Source organism: Carcharodon carcharias, chromosome 6 (genome assembly GCF_017639515.1).
Source record: "Carcharodon carcharias isolate sCarCar2 chromosome 6, sCarCar2.pri, whole genome shotgun sequence".
Taxonomy (NCBI): Eukaryota; Metazoa; Chordata; class Chondrichthyes; order Lamniformes; family Lamnidae; genus Carcharodon; species Carcharodon carcharias.
The window spans coordinates 132,534,962-132,551,095 of NC_054472.1; the positions used below are offsets into that span (position 1 = coordinate 132,534,962).

At 44.4% G+C, this 16,134-nt stretch overlaps 1 long non-coding RNA gene across 1 annotated transcript in view; it reads right to left on the reverse strand.

The window, feature by feature from the left end:
- The window catches only part of LOC121278759, a 28,294-nt gene extending 17,725 nt beyond the window's left edge, over positions 1-10,569 (reverse strand). Inside the window, exons 1-2 of the long non-coding RNA XR_005943276.1 lie at positions 10,508-10,569; positions 4,352-4,505 (exon numbers count right to left, since the gene is read on the reverse strand). This is a non-coding gene — a long non-coding RNA (uncharacterized LOC121278759). The remainder of the gene's footprint in view (positions 1-4,351; positions 4,506-10,507) is intronic.
- Positions 10,570-16,134: the final 5,565 nt, after the last annotated feature.

A 16,134-nucleotide genomic window follows, 5' to 3' on the forward strand; every position in this document is an offset into this window, starting at 1 on the left:
GAAGCATCCCTCATTCAAATGTGGTGAGGGCTGAAGCAGGTGGAACCCTGAGAGCAAAGAGGAAACCCCTCCTTAGAAATTGTTATGGACCTTTCCTACCCATGGCCCTGTAATTGGGCCTCTGGCTATGATGATTCCCCAACCTGCCCCCAGGAGGGCATCTCCACTGAGCTGTTGTGCTAGGCCCTCAGTGACGGCTAAACCAAAGCTGGGAAGATCCCGATAGAATGTTCCCCGTACCCTTCATTAGTCTCCAATTGGTAATTATTGGCTACCCATGCTGCTATTGATGACCTGCCTCAGGCAAGTTCGCCCAGAGGTGAGAACACATCAGTCTGCCCACCCAATGTCCTCATGTCCAGGTTGCTTCCTGCCCTACCTTCAAACCCTCCTCCGCAGGATGGGGAATATTCTTCCCTTTGTTTCTATCTCGCATTCCTCTTCTTCTACACTCATCTCCTCATCCTTTGCTCCCCCATTCCTTACCACAAACTCTTTTCCTTCCCTCCCCCCAACATTCCCCCTCTCTTGCCCACACTTCTCCCTTCTCTCCTCCCTCTTTACTCTCTCTCTCTTTTCCCTTCCCCTCCTCAACTCCCTCCATTTGCTCACTCCCTCTATCCCTGTTATTGGCTTTGCCCTCTATTTCACTTGGCAGAAATACTACCCTTGCTCTGACTCTCTGAAGTAGATCTTGACACTGTGCAGTAGTGTAAAGTGACTGATAGTGAGTTGGCATTTCATTCTACCTATCTCCAAGTCAGGTTGATAAATTTAGCTCTCCTGCTGTATTGGAATTTTTTTCTTGTCCTTTATATCACAAATAATTTGGGCATGAGCTTAAAGTGAAATATCAAAGTTTGCTGATGGGGGCAGTCAGGCAACATGAAAAACTGTTAAGAAAACTGCAGAAGGACATGGACAAGTTAAGAGAGTGAGCAGATAAGTGGCAAATACCACAGATACATGTCAGTTAATGACCAGAATTTTACACCTCGTGAACGGGCACATGCCCGACCCGAACGGACATGAAACAGTGCAAGATGGCATCAGACGAGTATCCCGATGTCATCCCACATGCGAGCAAACTTCAGGTCGGTGGGCGTGCGCAGGTGTCAGAGCTGCACCCACCAACAATTAAAGGGCCATTTAAGGCCATTAAAAAGACAATTTAACCTGATTTTACGTTATCTGTGTGATTTCATGGGCAAAACAGGTAGGCAGGAAGCCCACTTTTAGTAAAACCTCATCCAAGGGTGGGATAAATAGGGCCTGCAGCATTGCCGTTGTGAGTAGTGAGGAGTTTAGGAGAAAGTTTGCAGCTGGTGGTTTATTTGAACTTGAGAGCTTTATCTCAGTTCTGAGCTTTAGTCTTAGCATTTCTAGGATTCATTTGAGGATTTATTGGTGTCTCCAAGGCCCCCAGAGGATTTTGACCATATGGACCCTTTCAGGTATCAGACAGCCTCCTGTTACCCTGGTAATGGGGATTGTGCTCTCTGCTGGTGGCAGCTCCTCTGAGTAGAGAGGGGAAGAAGGGAGAGATGTCCCTATGCAGCTTTCAGGGGAGCGACCTGTGGGAGGAGAGACACATGCACAAGGGGCACAGGGCCAGCAGCTAGTCCAAAATGGAAGGGGCTGCAGAAGATGCCACTATCCTGCCGCCAGGGTTTACAGGTGACGATGCAGCTACCTCAACATGTCCAAGGTGCAATGCCAAAGGAGGCTCTGCCTCTCCAGGAAGACTGTGACTTACATTTGTCAGGTGATTGGGCTGCAGATCACTTCCAACTATGTGGGTGGACACCCCATGCCAGTGGCTCTGAAGGTCACAGTGGCCCTCAACTTCTATGCCTCCGGCTCTTTCCAGGGCTCAGTGGGGGATATGTGTGGAGCCTCCCAATCAGCTGTCCACAGTTGCATCAAGCTGGTGATAGAAGCTCCGTCCAGGTGGGTAATGACATTTATTCATTTCCGTACTGATGAGGCCAGCCAGGTTGGGCAAGCCAGAGAATTTGCAGCGATTGCTGAGTTCCCCCGCATCCAGGGTGCAATCGACTGCACACATGTGGCCATCAAGGTGCCCACAGGTCAGCTGGGTGCCTTTGTTAACAGGAAGGGATTCCACACGATGAATGTCCAGATAGATTGTGACCACAAGACATAGATTGTGCAAGTCTGTGCAAGATACCCTGGCTGCTCCCATGATGCTTATATCCTCAGTAACTCACCAGTGCCAAGGCTATTCAGTGCTCCAGCTCAATTGGACTGATGGCTGCTGGGAGACAAGGGCTATCCGTTGAAAAAGTGGCTTATGATGCCTCTCCACCACCCAAGAACAGACGCAGAGAAACGTTACAATACGAGTCATGCCTCCACAATGGTGGTGATAGACAGGACCATAGGTCTGCTGAAGATGCACTTCCAATGCCTGGACAATTCAGAGGGATAACTACAATACCCACCAGGGCGGGTGTCACTGATTATGGTTGCATGATGCGCTCTCCACAATCTGGCACTGGAAAGGTGGGACCCACTGAAGGTAGAGAATCTTGAAGCAGCTCTACAGGCCACAAATGATGAATCCAGTCTGAAAAGGAGCCTGGTGAGGTGCACGGTGGGGATATGGAGGTAGACCTCTGGATCCTTCAAGAAGGCAGGGACACCAGTTCTGTCGAAGAGTCATGAGGACTTGAAACGTCAACTCTTTTCTTCTCCGCCGATGCTGCCAGACCTGCTGAGTTTTTCCAGGTAATTCTGTTTTTGTTTTTGTTTTGGATTTCCAGCATCCGCAGTTTTTTTGTTTTTACACCAGGGATGCCTTGATCCAACGCGTCTTCAGCTAGGCTGCCAAAGATCTGCTTGCACCTCATGCCAGGGGTGCCTCCTCTACCCCAGATGTCTGAAATGACTATTTCCTTTGAACCCAAAGTCCACTCAGTGTCTGTGCAATAAAGTTTAGAGCTACACTCATCTAGCATTAGATAATGTTGCGCCCTGCAACTACAAAACAAGTGAAGTATACTCAGGCCATTAAGACAAAAGCCACATTTAATATCATGTTGGCACTCATAGAAAATGAGCATAACTATAGAGGGTGTTAATGGTCACACTAGTAAACATATTAACAAAATATGACAGAACAGATGATCACCCATGAACCGTCCCTCTTGTGCTCATGGATCCTTAAGTTTACATTTGCAAGTGCTGCATCTTGTTGCCCCCCTCTTGCTGGCACCAGCATTGGAGACAGCCAGCTGACTCTGCTGTCTTATTGGTCTTGGTGACCTTGATGGTCGTTCTCTGGTCAGTGGAGCCTGTGCTGGCCCTGCCTAGGAGGGAGCAACCAATGCCACGGCTGGGATCTCCCCAGTCATCACGGCCTCATCAGATTCCACGGGCATTGGCAGAGGGGCAGAGGAGCTGCTACCATCATCCAGAGTGCCCTCAGAGAAGCCTGCAGAAATGACATGCAGCTCATGCGCCAATGTGAGATTGCTGTGGATCTCCCTGCTCGCCATTGATGGACGGGCACCTAGCTGGGATACTGGGTGCTTCACCATCTCCCCCACTGGCACTGAGCTCCTGAGGTCAGTGCCTGTGTGAGGGTTTGAAGGTCTGAGCGCCACCTCAGGAACCCCTGATTCTGCCCCTGGATTTGCCTCTCCATGAAAGTCGCCACTCTCTGAAAGGAGGAGGCAGTGCACTCGGCCATGAGGGTTAAAGCAGCGCTCATGCTCCACATGGACTCCTCCACAACAGAAGCCATGGCGCGCATACCCTCATGAATCTCCGTCAGATCATCCTGCACATCCCGCTGGACCTCCAGCATCTGCCACCTAATGGACAACTCCAGAGGCTCATCATCTGACTTTAAATCAGCATCATCATGGTCTCCAGCAGTCCTCCGACTGCCGGCACCCTGGGCACTCTCTGCCTTCACCTGCTCCTTAAGCGAGTGTGAAGTGACTCACATCAACATTCTAGCGGACAATCTAATGCCCACCGAGGTGCTGGTATCTGTGCTGGTGCTTGGTGCAGAGAGGGGGTACGATGCAGGTGCATCTAAATCCCTGTGGTCCTCTGGTGTCAAGGATGGCTCTTTGGAGTCCTGTGTTTGTGGGCATGCTAGTGATTCAAGGGGAGAATAAAGACAAGTCATTAGTTTAAGTCATCACACTGTCACTGTGCATGCCAGGTGCCCTGGTGAGACAATGGAGATCTGCATCATGGTGCCATCATCTTTCAATGATTAATGGGGACTCCAGGTTTGAGGCTCCCATCAATGAGGAGACTACACAAGAATGTTTGCACAATCTGACACTCTCACCTCTGTGCACTGCACTCTTACCTTCATCAGAGACCCCTGCCTTTCCACAACCGGCTGACTGAGGTGTGTGGTGGCTCTCCAGCTCCAAGGCATCCATCTCGTTACTCATCAGAATGAGGTTTTAGGGGCCTCTGCCTGTCTTGGTTCTTTCTTTAGCTTTATGGCTTCTCTTCTCCTGTAAGGATAGAGGAGCATCAATTAGTCCACTGTCTACCTGCAACGCAATTGCAGCCTGGCAACTGCCCCTGCTGCCCCCCCCACCCCCCCCAACCCCCGGATATCTTGCAGAGCGCTTCCAACCGAGTCGTGGCCCTCGACCGGCAAGGCACTCAGGCCAAGCAGCCAGGGCTCACCCTTTGGCCGGTGCCGGTGTCAGTGATAGTTGGCACTCAGACTCTAACAGCCCTGAGCTCCACAGGGACGATAACCAGCCTTTAACACTTCTCCACACTGATCCATGCCAACTCGGTACTCATCCTTGCCGAGTGCAACGGTTCATTGAACATTTTGTGACACTGCACCCATGTGCACCGCGCAACGTTGTAACTGCTGACCTTAGCTGTCACCTCCCCCCAGGCTTTTTTGATCAAGTGCAGTGGACTCCTGCCATCCCTGGGTATTAGATTGTCCCACCTGACACCGACATCCTCCACAAGGACCGCAAGGCACTAGTCCTAGAAACGGGGGGTCGAGTGCTCACCCGACTTGCTCTCCCGCCTGATGTCTCTAGCAGCTAATGAAGCCATTGTTTGAATGAAATGGTTTAATTGACAGACCCTAAAGGTTCTCCCCTGGCAGCCTTCAGGGAGCTGCCTCTGCTAGTTTTAAAATGCCCACCGGGTCGCCATTGGACCTGGGACCCAACGGGCTCCCGCCCCAGCCCAGTCCTTCTCGACAATAAAGAAGGTGCGTTTTACGCTGGGCAGACAGCATGAAATCGCGTTTGCAACGCAACTGTGGCCGGGAGCAGATTCTACACCCACTTCCGCTCCCGCTGACTTGGCGTGAATGCCAATCCTTAAATTCAGGCCAATGTATTCTGGGGTATGGGGGGAATTAGAAAAATAAATCTAAACACGAGCTTCCGTGGGGTTTCCCCAATCCTTCACCATAACATTGTTTGCTCTGCTTTTCGAAGATTTCCGTGGATCTATTGCTGAGCTTATGTGAGTGATCAGAGGAAATCCCATGGAAATTATTGGCTTAACTCTCAGGAGGGTGGAGAAACAAAGAGATCAGCTCAGGTTCTCAACTGTTTAAAAGAGGATTGAAAATAGCGGAAGACAGAAAAAGGGTGATTGAGATTCTGCATTCCATACATAGGACTGTCATAAAAGCAGGGTTATTGCAGATATCTTCTCAGGTACAGTGATGTCAGCTGCTTCTTTAAGGAGGTCTGGAAATTGATCAGCACTCCCCTATTTCTATTTGTATGGTATTTGTGCATATATTGTTAAATGCTTCAGCTCTCAAAAAGATCAAAATCCAATGTGCAAAATACCTTTCTGAATATTCAAATGTGGCTAATGAAATGTCCATTGTTTGGGTCACTGAGGGAAACAATTTCCCACACTGCATTGTAATTTCCATTCCTCTAAGTATGAGCACACAACCCAGCATATGCCTGTCTTTGGAACATAAGCCCTTTTAGACAGCTTCAGCTGAAAAATATATACTTAACACCGTTGTGGTCAAGCCCTTTCTAGATTATGCTGAACCTGTGTGAGACATTGAGTAGGCCACAGTTATAATAATCTGCACAATGTTCAGCAGCCCCATAAGCAGAAATAACACTGGAACCATGAAAAGTGGCAAGGTGGATTTATTAGAATTATTCCATACATAAGAAGCCTTAATAAAGATGAACAACATGAAAACCTGGGGCTGCATTCACTGGAGGCAAACAAAGTTAGGGAGAAATCTAACAAAAATGCTGAATATTTTGAAGGCATTTGGGAGTAAATAGTGAAATATTATTTCCACTAGTCAGTAAATTAATAATAAGTGGCCATAATTTTAACATTAAAACATGACTAAAAAGGGAGATGTTAGGGAAACGATCCATGTGGAGTTATTAGCATTTAGAATTCATTACTGCAAATTGGTTCTGGAGCTGAATAAATCATGGCATTTAAGAAGGTATGAGATAAACAGTCAAAGAAAAAAAATATTAAAGGATTTGGAGAAAGATCAACTAAATTGAATTAGAGAATAGCTCTACAGTGAAACTAGTATTGGCAAAGGTTTAATGGGCCAAATGGCCTCCTTCTATTTTGAGATCACCAAAATCTTCTATGAAGACCTCCAGCTATTTTTCATTCACATACAAAGGTTAAAACAAAATCTCCTACAATTTTGTGATTGACATGGCGTTTTCGACATTAAGGTACTTGATTTTCTCATCTAAATGTTTGTTCTACCAATAACTTCACTGTACTCAGCTTCCCTCTGTTAGTTAACACTGTGAAGAACCTTGAAAATCTTTGTTTAAAAAAAATTGTATTGCAATACCCATAATGGCTTGCAGCTGAAAATTGAGTTGGAATGAATTGCACCTCAGCTCTCAGCAGATAAAAAATACCATGACAACACTGTTCGTCTATCATAAATATCTCCTGAATTGCTCAGTGTTACACAGGATCACTATTTTTAACTGGATTTCTAGCCTTGATTATTTGCGCTCGTCTGTAATGTTCAACCAAGGCTGATTTTCAAAATGAATGATCAAATCAGTAAGATATTAACAGCCTTGCTGGACCTGCCACATGGTAAAGACCTGGGCTGGATGATAGGGGATTGTAATTAGAGACTGCAGTATTATAACCTCTATGCACAAAATCCAGCTCCACACTGTTACAATGGTGGCTCAAATCTTCCTGGGTGCTGAATTTTTTTCCCCCTCTGGGTATGGCTGTATGTGTTACTAACTCAAGAACTGATTATCAGCAGGTCCAAAATAAACCTTCAGGTTTTCACAAATGTGCAGGCACATGAGAAACAGATATATAGTATGTGAAGGCGGATAATCATAACTGCTAATCAGATTTCCTTGTTTAAGTGTTCAGAGGGTGAAGAGAAAAGTTGGAACAAAATCATTTTATCACTGAGCAGTTGCATGGATTAGGAGGAAGACATATTGAATTTCCTGAGGCTCTCTTTTTAACTCCATATCCAGATTACTTACCCTTACTGAGTAGTAACCTTATCATGGAAGTATATAAATTGAACTAAAATTACATAAGATGTACATGAACAGCAGACTGCTTTTTACCTGTTTCATTCTGTTGTCACTTGAATTATAGGAACGGATATTCCCTTATCAAGTGAACATTCTGTTATTCTGGGCTGTCCTAAGTCACAATACATGAGGTTCTAATCAATTTGCTTGTTTATTTTAGTTACAACTCATGGAGATTACAGAAGTCACCATGGTTAATGTTTGTGCTTCTCACAAAACTTTTATTCAAACTTAGTGCAAAAATTAACCTCCATAGGCAAACCTGCACTCCTCACAAACTGGGACTTAACCTAATTCTTGAAGTGCACAGTATAATACTTCAGGATAATGAAAGGATTATACTTTGGAAATTATATTCAATGTCTCCATACACTTCTGATCACTTTAGAAGTTGAAAAACCAGCATGTCGACAGGCTGAGAATGCTGTAACATATTTAGGTGCCAGCCTTAGTAGTGGTAGTTAGATCGGCCCCACGTTAGAACATAATATTTCCAGCGCCACCACAGAGATTTGAGCACATATACATCCATACATCACTAAAAGGGTGCTGCATTATAGTAGGTGTTGTCTTTTAGATGAGATGTTAAACTTAGCTCCTGTCTGCCCTTTCAAATGGATATATAAGATCCTATGGAATTATTTATAGAAGAGCAGGGCTGTTCTCCTGCTGTACTAGCTGACTTCAAACAATATTAGTTATCTCATTCAAAAACAGAATTACCTGGAAAAACTCAGCAGGTCTGGCAGCATCGGCTGAGAAGAAAAGAGTTGACGTTTCTCTCATTGCTGTTTGTGGGATCTTGCATTGTGCCAGGTTTTCTCATACATCACAACAATGGTGACACTTCAAAATTACTTCAATGACTGTAAAGTATTTTGAGACATTTTGAGGTTGTGAAAGGTGCAAATGTATTTACCGATAACAATAAATTCCTTAATTCTCAACTTGTACTTTGAAACTGTTCCTTGAGACACTGAAACAAAGCATTTTAGATTTGTTATCATCCTTTAATTATTTTCCAAGAGACGTAATTCAGCTGCACAATGTTCCACTTGGCTGCAATGACAAATATGCAGTTCCGCCTTGTGAACTATTCTTTTATGAATCCTCAGTTGGAGATACTTCTAAGAGATATCAGTCAAATCAGATTTCAAAAACAGAAGTGCTGCCTTGTAGGCCCTATTGGATTTCTGCCATACTCTCTGCGAATCAAGGCTGGCAGAGTGGGAACAGGTCTGAGGAATTTGTTGGCCCTTTTCTTTTTCTTGCAGGGGAAATCCTGTGACTGCAAACTTGCAACATTGCCTGAGAAATTAATCAAGCCAATGTTGAGCTGATAGGCTGTTTATGAAGAAGTAAGCAGAAAGTGGATCCCTTTTGAATGTCAAAATCCAGTCCAGGTAGGCATGAGTGGACTATACTGCCCTCAAGCCTTCATGTCAAGAAAAAGGAATTCCTAACAGACAGAGCTGTTGTGAGAATTTTTCTCTTTGAAAGATTCTCTGAGTTAAGTTACCTGTGAGTTATCACTATCCAATCAATCAACAAATCAGGATTCAAGTGCAACTAATAGAGTGGGGGGTTGAGTTTAAATAAGGGTGTAAAATGGGCATAACATTACTAGTTATACTGCAAAAATAATATGGCCATGACAAGTAGCAAGTATTGGTCCAGATCAGACAGGGCAGCTGTCATGTATAACAAAAACAGAATTACCTGGAAAAACTCAGCAGGTCTGGCAGCATCGGCGGAGAAGAAAAGAGTTGACGTTTCGAGTCCTCATGACCCTTCGACAGAACTTGAGTTCGAGTCCAGGAAAGAGCTGAAATATAAGCTGGTTTAAGGTGTGTGTGTGGGGGGCGGAGAGATAGAGAGACAGAGAGGTGGAGGGGGTTGGTGTGGTTGTAGCGACAAACAAGCAGTGATAGAAGCAGATCATCAAAAGATGTCAACAACAATAGTACAATAGAACACATAGGTGTTAAAGTTAAAGTTGGTGATATTATCTAAACGAATGTGCTAATTAAGAATGGATGGTAGGGCACTCAAGGTATAGCTCTAGTGGGTTTTTTTTTATTTTATATAATGGAAATAGGTGGGAAAAGGAAAATCTTTATAATTTATTGGGAAAAAAAAAGAAGGGGGAAACAGAAAGGGGGTGGGGATGGGGGAGGGGACTCACGACCTAAAGTTGTTGAATTCAATATTCAGTCCGGAAGGCTGTAAAGTCCCTAGTCGGAAGATGAGGTGTTGTTCCTCCAGTTTGCGTTGGGCTTCACAGCTGTCATGTATAATGGAGTTTTTTGCCTCTTCACTTCTTCTCTTCTCAGTGCTCAAGTCTTCTCGGCTTCTGCAGTCCCTCAGGAAGGTTTGACAGGAGCCTACCTTCAGAGTCCTTTTCCACTGCCTGTTGCAATGAACCCTCCCACAGCCTTTTTCAAGAGTGGATGACTGAATGGATTATTGACAGGCCTTTTTGTCCTATAAAGGTTTACTTTAGGCAGAATTTTATGTTTCCCCACTGGTGGATTTGTAGGCAGAAGGCAAGTGTAAAATTAGTCAGATGGCCTTCCTGACAGGTACTGCGCACCCACCACCCCTCCCCCAACCTCCTCTGACCTCTCCGCAATTTTAAGCTGGGATGGGCAAGGCCCACCCACCCTTACCCCATTTGTTGACCACATAAGGGCTGTTTGACCACATAAGGGCTGTTTTCTGCCCAATCTCAATTTTTGGGCTGGCAGGAGGAGTTCAGAGGCAAAGCAGGAGCCCGAAAATTAACACTGTTCAGACTTCAGGCGGGAAGAGTAGGGGACGCCTCCATCAGCAGCCCCCATTTAACATTGGGCGCCCGCCCCAAAAGTCTGACCTCAGAGGGGGCTCCTCCCCTGCCTCTCGACCGACACCCTCCCCACGCCGAGACCACCAAAACTTACCTGGTCCTGGACTCCCGGGAGTTAGGCTCTGGGGGCTGTTTGCAGTCCCGGTCCCGTCCACTGCAGCTTCTGGTGCTGCAGGGACTAGAGAGCTGTCGACTAATCAGATTGGCCAGCAACTCTCTGAGGTGGATCCTTATCCTGAAGCGGGAAGGGAAACCCCGCCATCCGAAAAATTCTGGCCTTTATTTCAAAATATCCTATAGGGCATTGAATTATTTGTCTAAACTTTGGCTTCAATGCCCCGACTTTGATCACCTGTCATTAATCTTTCGGAGCTTCGCACATATCATGCAGCCATATCAAGTCATTCTTACCTTATCTCTTCCTTATTACCTCTCAAGCTGTCCTTTCCAAACTACCACTATGCTACCACAATAACTCTCCAAAAAGATACATTCATTTCACTATCATTTATTTATGAGTAGACCTGTTCATGAGGCCTGCTAACAAGCATCCAGAATGGACATTCAGCACAGCTGTCCTTATCCCTTATCAGACTGGTGAACTGGGCTATTGTTCACTGCAGTCATGTCTAATGTTCCCACATACTACTGGCTATATGTATTTCAAAAATCAAAATTAAATGAAAAGTCCAACACAGCTTCATATTATCTGTTATCTCTTCCAACAATGGCTTTTGGTTCAAACTAACCAACCTTATCTAAGAATAATGATTTCTCTAGCCTGATTTCCATGACAGTGAAACCATAAGCAATTTCTAGTGAAAAATGAGCCTTAAAACCTAATCTATCCCTTTACCTATTTCAGGATAACTTTATATGTGTAAATGCTAAGCCTATTACTAATTTCTAACAATTTCTAATATCTAACACTGCACTAGATTCCATTTAAATATCACAGAGCCTAGCCCTAGTCAGAGCTACATTTATTTTTATAAAGTGCACAATATAGAAATTCTTATAATTTGAAACTGGGCAGATCGAATTCCTTTGAAAGTAAATCACTGGTAGTTCTCTTCACCATGTGCATTAGTAAGACTGTTACCAGGTTTAACTGGCTGGCCCATATTCGGTCCTGAGCAAAATCAGGCTAGTTTAATTGCACAGAATGTGATTCTGAACCTATCATGAGTATTTTTTCCATTAATGACCTGCTGAATTGACTCAGGTGGTTTTCAGTGCTGTTTTCCTGGTCTTCCACTTGTCCAGTAAAATGAGTGAATGATATTATTTTGTGAATGAATGCTTATTCAAAGAGGGAAGCCTGATCAATAAGGAACTGATAACCATGGGTGTTCTAGTATACATGGATCCACACCAGGAGAGCAAACTTTTAAAATCAATCCTGGAATACTAAGAGTTATCCCTAAATCCACACACCTAGCTTTCCCATCTATGCCCCACCCCACCCTCCTCGAAGAAGAAATGCCCCTTCTTTGGCTATTAACCACAAGGTCCAATTTAAATCACTACCAAGTGCATAATCCAGGAGCAAATCTGTATCCCATCATTCTGTACAAGGTCTTAATGCATTGCGGAGAAGTGAATGACCCTTGAGCAAGATATTACCTGAGATTATGCCCTTCAACAAAAAATTGCCCTGTGACATGTTGGTGGAATAATACTATCGAGGCTTTAAAGGGGACCACAAAGGGAATTCCTAGGGTGGTTTAGCAACTCCCTCTGACACAATCCACAATATTGGCAGGTGAAATGAAAGCTCCCTCCCTTCCCCCCAACTACAATTTAAATTGGCATCTTGGGCAATGCAAAATCCTACTGGAAGTAGGTTCCATCCCAAACTTTGACCCCTCTAATTTTCTACCTCCCCTGACCCAGGAATTGTGATCCAAATTTTGGTTTATCTGATACTGATGGACCAAAATATTTTCTTAACTAGATGTAGGAATTGGGATGAAAGTGTCCTAACTCACTTTATATTAGATCCTAACATCCCACAGAGTGAGACTTTTCTTTCATCGCTTTTGGCAATGCGCAAATTGACATGTCAAAAATAAAGACAGAATTTGCTACCCTACAGTATCTTAACAATAATAACAACAACAGCTTGTACTTATGTAGCACCTTTAATGTAGTAAAACATCCCAGGGCATTCACAGGAGTATTATCAAACAAATAACTGACACCGAGATACGTAAGGAGATATCAAAGCAGATGACTAACTGCTTGGTAGGTATTTGGGAGAATCTTAAAGCAGAAAAGAAAGGTAGAAAAGTTTAGGGATAGCAATCCAGAGCTTAGAGCCTTGGCAGTAAAAGGCATGACCCCAGTGGTGGAGCATTTAAAATCTGGGATGCTCAAGAGGCCAAAATTGGAGGAGAGTAGATATCCCTGAGGGCTGTGGGGCTGGAGGTGATTACAGAGAGATGGGCCTGGTGATCTCAGAGTCAAATATAATACCAAGGTTGCAAACAATCTTCAACACCACAGCCATGATACTATCAGGCGCATAGCTTTTGCTATATCTATTTGTGATTATCTGTTTCTTGATATCACAGGGAATGAACCTTATTGGTGCAAATCTGTGATACTGGGACCTCAGGAAGAGGCCTACATGGATCACCCACTTGGCACTTCTGGTTGGAAATGCTCACAAAAGTTTCAACCTTGCCTTTTGCATTCACTTCCAGGACTTGGCCATCACTGAGGATGGAAGAGTTCATGAAGCCTCCTTCCATTAGATATTTAACTGTCCACCATTATTCATGACTGTGGCAGAGCTGCAGAGCCAATATCTGATCCATTGGTTGTGAGATTGCTTAGCTCTATCACATGCTGCTTCTGGTGTGTAGCATGCATGTAATCCCAGGGCCGGTGCAAGAGTATTAGGCACCTTAGATGAAACTTCAACCTTGCACTTCCCTTCTCCCCACAATTAATATTTGAAAATAAATATTACGCACCAGTCTCCACATTCAAAGGATTATTCTTATTCCTCGGAGGAAGAGAGACAAGTCAAAGGAGAAATTGCTCAGTGAGAGAGTCAGCCAGGTGGAGGAGAGTAATGGTGGGTAGGGATTATTCAGGCCTCTGTTTAAGGAAAAAGCAGAGAGCCTTCAGACAATTCTGGAGGGGGATAGAGGTGTAGAGGAATTGGACATCCATAGTGAAGAGGAGGCGGTTAGGGCTAGGAAACTGGAAATTATTGATATGATTTAGGGCATCCTCCAAATAGAAGGTGTGGCTATGGGTTCCGGCATGGGCCCCAGTTATGCCTGTCTCTTCAGGTCCCCTCCCACTTTTTTCTGGTACATCAATGACTGTACCAGTGCCGCTTCATGCTCTCGTCTGGACGTCCAATTTCCATCCCTCTCTCACGTTCACATGCTGCATCTCAAACACTTCTCTTCCCTTCCTTGACTTCTCTGCCTCCATTTTTGGTGATAAATTGTCCACCAATATTCAGGAGGAATCACAAATGTAGGTGAGAAGAAACTGGACAAAGAGGGAGAAACTGGAGTCAAGATAGGAAGAAATGAGTTCAGTAGGGCAGAAACAGGCTGACACATTGAGTCTACCAGAAGAATCCTGTTTTTGGATTTTGGGAAGAAGGTAGAAGTGGGCTGTCCAGGGTTGGGAGACTATGAGGTTGGAAGCTGTGGAGGGAAGATCTCCAGAGGAGATGAGGTCAGTGACAGTCCTGGAAACAATGGCTTGATGTTCAGAAGTGGGATCATGGTCCAGGGGGACGTAGGAAGAAGTGTCTGAGAGTTGGCGCTCAGCCTCTGCGAGGTAGAGGTCAGTATGCCAGACAACAACACTACTGCCCTTGTCAGTAGGTTTGATAATAAAATCAGGGTTGGACCAAACAGAACAGAGTGCAGTGAGTTCAGAAGGAGACAGACGTAGAGTGGGCAGAGAAATTAAGATGGCCGATGTCATACTGATTGCTCTCGGTGTAAAGATCAAGAGCATGTAAGAGGCCAGAGGGAGGGTTCCAAGTAGAGGGTGAACACTGGAGGTGGATGAAAGGATCCATTGAATGGAGGGGAGGACTCTTGCCCAAAGAAATGAGCACGGAGACAAAGGCGGCGGAAGAAGAGTTCTGCCACATGCCGACCCCGAAATTCATTGAGGTGAGGGCACAAGGGGATGAGACTGAGTCCTTTGCTGAGTGCAGAACATTCAGAATTAGAGAGGGGAAGGTCAGAGGGTATGGTGAATACATGGCAAAGTTGAGATTAGAAGGAGAGATGGGGTCAGAGGGACAGGACAGGGTGCAAGGTGGGTGTTGGTGTCAATAAGTTGTTGGAGTCAATTATCATTTGGAGTTATTATTATTTATGCTAACTATTGACGTGGTCCTAAGATAAAATATCCTTCCTTTCAGGAGCATTTAGACGAAACAAAGGTACCTCAGAATAAAAAATACACAGTACATTATAGCAGAATTACCTCTCCTATTAAAGAGTAACCTCTCAGAATTTAGAATCTTATAATTAAGAATTCTCGAAGAGTTAGGATCCACGGGTTTTACATACTGAGTCTACAGCCGTTATAATAGTTACTATATAACACTTCATTATAAGCTTAAATCCTGGATTACATTATAGTAATGTTTTGAATGTTAGAGTCTAAATGCAAGATAAATTAATTAATACATAGTACATGCAAACTTCAAAACCACTGACAGAATAAAAGTAGGTAGGATAGTTTGCTGTCTTTGTCTCAGCTTTTAGGGAACCTTTCTTAAGGTCTCAATTCAATGATGTTCCTGCGAAATCTGACTGACTTGTTTACTTAAGTTTGTAATTTAAGAAAATCTGTTACGTTTGAATAACATGGCTATTGTCTGTTTCACTGTTAGGCCTCTTTGTCCTGAGCAATTTTTCAGAAGCAAATCAAGTGTTTCTCTAAAAAGCAGGTGCAATGCTATCAGTTTAAGCATGGCTCCCTGGCTGGTAAAGCCTGTTCTCCTTTGCATCTGTGTATGTGTGTGTGAAGTTGTTGTGTGCGAGTTTCTCAAAGAATTTTTTAGCCGTAGTTTATCTGAGTTGAATTTTTAGCCCTTTCATAGCCAAATCTTTAATAAAGTGACAATGACAGTGTAGCCAAAAGTCTCCTATATAGCAGCAGCAGAACCAGCCAGAATAACTGATCTAACTCCTCCAATCACAGGTTCCCTTTCTCCTGTTCTTGCTGCTCCTCCAATCACAGCTTCTGTCTCTGGAGGAGAGAGGGAAGCTGTGATTGGAGCAGCTGGAGCAGTGAGCATGGGAGAGGCAGACTCAGATTGGAGAAGTATCTCTTTCCCATGCTCATTGGTCCTCCAATTACACTTCTGTTGTCAGTTGCCACTCTCAGCAACTGTCAGAAACAGCCAATTTCTGAGAGTGATAACTGCTGCTTCTGACCTTCAGGCAACTTTATGGCTTTCCGGGCTTTCAGTTCTTTTTTTAAACTTAGAGAGATGTGCCAGACCATGAGGTTACAGGTTGAGGGTTAATACAATTCTGCTGCTGCTGATGCCCTCTGAGCCTCATGGATGCACAGTTATGAGTTGCTAGATGTAATCTGAATCTTTCCCATTTAATGTGGTGATAGTGCCACACAACATGATGGTGGTATCCTCAGGATGAAAAAGGAAATTTTTCCCCATAAGAACCGTGTGGTGTTACCTACTAATCACTCCTGCCAATATTG